This window comes from Stegodyphus dumicola, chromosome 1 (assembly GCF_044657685.1).
Source record: "Stegodyphus dumicola isolate Sdum_Otavi_A_Nest chromosome 1, ASM4465768v1".
NCBI lineage: Eukaryota > Metazoa > Arthropoda > Arachnida > Araneae > Eresidae > Stegodyphus > Stegodyphus dumicola.
The window spans coordinates 159,040,440-159,045,483 of record NC_140768.1 but is presented as its reverse complement, the minus strand read 5'-3'; the positions used below and the strand labels follow the sequence as shown (position 1 = coordinate 159,045,483).

General features: G+C 28.6%; 1 long non-coding RNA gene across 3 annotated transcripts; it reads right to left on the bottom strand.

Moving 5' to 3' along the window:
- LOC118192769 (uncharacterized) lies at positions 1 to 4,057 on the bottom strand. Of its 3 annotated transcripts, XR_015042783.1 has the most exons (4): positions 3,598 to 4,057; positions 1,903 to 1,940; positions 1,273 to 1,326; positions 1 to 223 (listed from the first exon to the last, which is right to left on the bottom strand). It is a non-coding gene; the product is annotated as an uncharacterized LOC118192769 (long non-coding RNA). The 3 variants fall into 3 exon arrangements; XR_015042781.1 differs by lacking the exon at positions 1,903 to 1,940 and having other exon boundaries at positions 3,598 to 4,055; XR_015042782.1 differs by having other exon boundaries at positions 1,273 to 1,940; positions 3,598 to 4,031.
- Between the last annotated feature and the right edge of the window lie 987 nt (positions 4,058 to 5,044).

The following is a 5,044-nucleotide window of genomic DNA, read 5'->3' as shown; positions in this document are numbered from 1 at the left end:
TATTTGAAATGCATGATTTATTTTTTTAATAAATTAATAATTATATTTTGATTTTCTATGACAGCAGACTGATTTGCAACTGATTGCTTATACAAGTCACATATTTCACACAGTACAATAATATATTTTTCTGCGTTTCAATTATTTCCTTTTCTGCAGCTGTAATATTATCTCTCTTCCTTTTTTCTCTTCGGTCTCCTGCTTCGAATAGTTGAGCTTCTATCTGAGGGAAAATTTTAAAATATTCATTCAAATTCAAATATTCTTAATTTTTATATTTCATAATGTAAAACACTTTTTATAATTAATTAAACAATGAAACTTCTCTAAAAAGGAACAATTCATAATATTGATTTCTTTAACTTTGAATTTTTTTCCCTTTATAATTTTTAAGACTGATTATAGATCAAGAGGATTTAATGATTATTATTTTAAATTCTTAAAATCTTGTTGTTAATAAAAGACATACTCTGTATATAATGTTCGCAATAAAGAATTGAAATAACTCTTTTGTATGAGAAATATTAATTTACATCTGTTATAATTAATCTATACCAGCGGTTCTCAGCCAGTGGTATGAAAAGAAACAAAGTAATTTTAACTATTAAATTCAAAAATCTCATAAAGAAAAGAATAGTTAACAGAAATTTCCTTTGATCGAAATTGACTCGAAAATTTGTAAAATGACACACTTGTTAACTTTTGGCTGAACCAAAAAAAAGAATTTAAAGGCATTTCAAATAAAGCTATCAAATTTGTATTGTCTTTTCGCACAACCTGTTTGTGTGAAAAATGATTTCTTCCATGTTAAATTTGAAACATAAATACTCACCAAAATAAAAAGTGGATCCTAATTTACCATTAAATGAAATAACAGCAGACATAAAGAAATTAAATATTAAAGTATTATAACTGAAATTTTGATAATCAAGTGAATAATTAATTTAATTAAATTTAATTTTGAGAATTAAGTAATCATCAGTTTTTAATCTAATAGTTTTTTATGTGTACATATTTTATACAAAGAGTGTGCAAATGGCAATATATATATATATATATATATATGTGTGTTTTTAATATTTTTATTGAGGAATTGAAAAATAATCGTTGTAAAATTAGTGGTAGTATTAATGTTTTTCAGTTTTTGCTTAGATGGTGCACTAGAGTCAAAAGGTTGAAAACCGCTGTTTTATACCATTAAAGTTTTTCTGTTGGGAGGAAAAGGAAAAGAAGAATCCAGAAAACATTAGATTTTATGCAATAGATACAAACTTGTCATTCCTAAATGCCATTGCAGATTTCCTCGTGATGAAGGTGTGGAATTTTCTAATGTAAAAAAGAAAAAAGCATAAAATAAGCACAATTTACTCAACAATCTTGACTGAAATATACATGCTTTCAGAGATAGCATAAAGCAAGAAAAGTTTACTCAACAATCTTGATTGAAATATACATGCTTTCAGAAATAATATACAAAGCATACTGCATAATCAAAGTTATGAGTTTATATACTATGAGATACTATACATGTTTATAATATACCACGTTCCTGTACACCTAACACCTCGTCCACAATTTTCTATACAATTCATTAAAGATAGTTCCTGAAACATAACTGACTTAAGAGAAACATGCATACTTCTAATTTATGCACATTAATTTGATAAACATTGATTTCAGGTAAAGAGCTATTTGTATTATATCAAAGAAAGAATGAATAAGTGTAATTTGCCTTTATCCTACAAATACTTAAAAACATTTACATTAAAAAAAATGAATTATATATATTGGTAACAAATTTTTAATGAAAAACAAAACAAGAGTTGAAAACTTAATGCAGTTTTTGTCAATATTTTACTCTTTTAAAATTTATATAAATGTATAGAAACTTTAAATGCATACCGCATTTGGCTGGAAAACTTGTGGTATTGTGCTGCACTCTAGTTAAAGGGAAAAAGTATACAATGAAGCAATTATAAGAATAAAAGATATTTGCATATTATTGAAACCACCTTAATAAAAGTTACCAAATTTTCAAAAATGTGCCAAACTCTGGCAATGATTATGTATCAAAATTTTTCAGGTAACATGCTCATGACAATTTTTCATTCAAGCAATGTCACCATTTTCATATGTTTTTCTTATGTTGTATTTCAAGTTCCAATGAATTTTAGATATGAATAGTTGTTTTAGATTAATTTCAGATTTAATATACTGCTTGTGGAGCTTACCATCAAAAGACGAAGCTGTGTTAAAAGTTTTGAAGGAATAGAACATTTTAGTACAAAAATTTCTAATGGAAACAACTATGAGATGAATTTGGTACATAGACAAGGCATGCAGTATCAAGTTTATGTAATTCTCTGATTTTTTTTTTTAAGCGAAAACAGATCACTTGGCACAAGTGCTAAAAAATTAGACAAAAATTTGTGGAAAATGTATTTTTTTTAAACTATCATATAATTTTTATTTAATAATTCAAATTAGTATTTTAAAATTTGTTAAATGTTTTTGCCTTTGATATGTTGATAACATTTTGCCAACTTAGATAAATATTGCTAGTTTGGTTATGTTAAAAGCAAGCTGCAAAAACAACGTACTTCTCCTGATAAGTATTTTTCTCTTTTCATTTATAAAGACCACCAAACTGATCCAGGTGTTTGTGTGAATACGTTAAGTACCAAAACATATTGAAGAATGCACAATGAAAGATGGCAACCAGCATGGTAAAAGATATAATTAATATATGCAATGAAAGAAATCCTATTAAAAGACGACTTTCATTATCAGTAGAGAAGCATGACACAGTTACAGTAAAGAAATTAAGCTTTTCTTTCTGCACTTGTAGCTTTTAATAGCCCAAAATTGTTTTTTGAAATTTTATGAAATAAATAAATTCGAACATAACTGATATCAAATGAGAATGGGTCCAAACTTTCACTTAAGAAGCAGAAAGTGTGCTGTAAATGCACAATATAATGAGCAGAACACAAAGCATAATTTATAAATTAACCTTTACTCTGGATGTATATATTACATTAATATCACATTAGAATTATCAGGGTTTCATATAATTTTTTATTTATTGTATTAGATTGAAATACCTTTAATTTCATTTTTATATTTTCCCAACGATGTACAATATAAATCTAAAAATTGCTCTTAACTGTTTCATCACATAATGAATGTCTAAGGGAAGGAATGGCTGCATGGAAGACTAAGGAAAACTTAGTATTCATGTTATACATTGAAAAAATGAAGAAAACACTCATGCAGCCAGCTTTTTCACCTGGATTTAAAGAGAGACTGGGATAGCGGTGTTCAGCAGGCTTATCTGCTTGTACATAGATGGGCTTATTAATTACTATATAATTCAAGAACTAGTTAATTTTCATATGGTAAACATGCCTACTGTCACTGAAGAATCATGCATCTGCATTGAACAATAAAAATATAACACAAATTTGAGTTTTAAACTAAACTTACTATTAGAAGAATAAAAACCAAATGCTGTAATTTGAAAATGGGAAAAAATTGTGGTTGATATTTAAAAAAGCAAGTATTTTTGTCTGAAAAGTAAAATATATTTACACACACCTGTAGCTCTAGATGACTTTGGAAGGACTTTTTTATAGGATAAAGTAAATAAAGTTATACACATTAAATACATGTTGTACACATTAAAAGAAATATACATGTCTGTATATTTCTTTCGTTTTCAGGACTGGAACAATTCGTTACGCCACACTACAACGCAGTAAACACTTGACCATAAGCTCAGAGAAATCATGGGAAGTGATGTTTTTTGTTTACATCGACACGCAGTCTCATTGGATATTGATGTAGTTTATCGGACAAGCTCTCCTGGCACGAGAGCAAACCAGCTCCCCATTGCAATTTTGACGTCATCGGTTACCAGAGCGGTAAAGCGTTGCACTTGAATTCGACTTTAGCAGACGATAGCAGGAACGCCCCTTGCGAGCTAACATTTGCAATTTATCAGAGCGTTGCACTTGAATTAGCCCCTAAAGGGCGAATTCAAATGGAACGCTTGTCATGTTAATCGCAGTTGCATTGCAAAACCGAATTCAAGTGCAACGCTTTTTGGACACGCCTACTGAAAATACGTCACTACCATAGAGGAATTTTGCGGCTACTGCTGACCTGCCGCAAACTCTTAACAGCGACTGTAAACCAGATGGCTGAAGTGATTTTCCTCAGACGTTTAAGAAATCGGAGAAATGCTGATCGAATTCCTTGGCATTTAAGAGACAGTCGTAATGCTTTTGAAATGTCGGAGTGTGAATTCATCAGTTGATTCAGATTAAATCGGTTTGCTTCAATGAATTTAAACCTTTTCTGAAGGCAACTGCCAATGGATATTCCCTGCAAAAGCAGGTTTGTTTTTACTTCAGATTATGAAAACTGAAATACTTCTGAAATGTTTCCGAATCAAAGACTATGCTTAAATGACCTATTTGAAAATATTATATATTTTTATACGTTATGCGACCTTATCTCAAAGGTAATGCTTTCGGCCCAAAGTCTCATTAGTGAATTTTCAATGAATAACCACAAATTAGGGTCCCCAAACATATTTTTACAATTAATTTATTTTTACAATTTGTAAACACACAAATTTTTAATGTTATTGTATCAGGATTCTTTCCTTTTCATCCCGTTTTTTTTTTTTTTTTTTTCGTAGTAATGTTCGAAATTGTTAATTACTGCGAATTTTGAAATGCAATAATAATATCACCATTAATTTATTGTTTTAATTAATCTAAAACGTAAACTCGGAGAAATTGTTTTTCTAACAGAAATTATGCATATGCCTGTCTTTGAGATATATATATATGTGTACATATTTTGGATTAGATTTTTGGAATATTATATATTTTTTCATGGTTTTAGATACGTGCGTTTAATTTACATATGCTCTCAGAATTTCAGTGATATAGTAAATTAGTTCGCAGCAATAATTAATCTTTGATATGTATGCAATTAAAATTTCATAATTTAAATTCACTTTATATGAATAGAG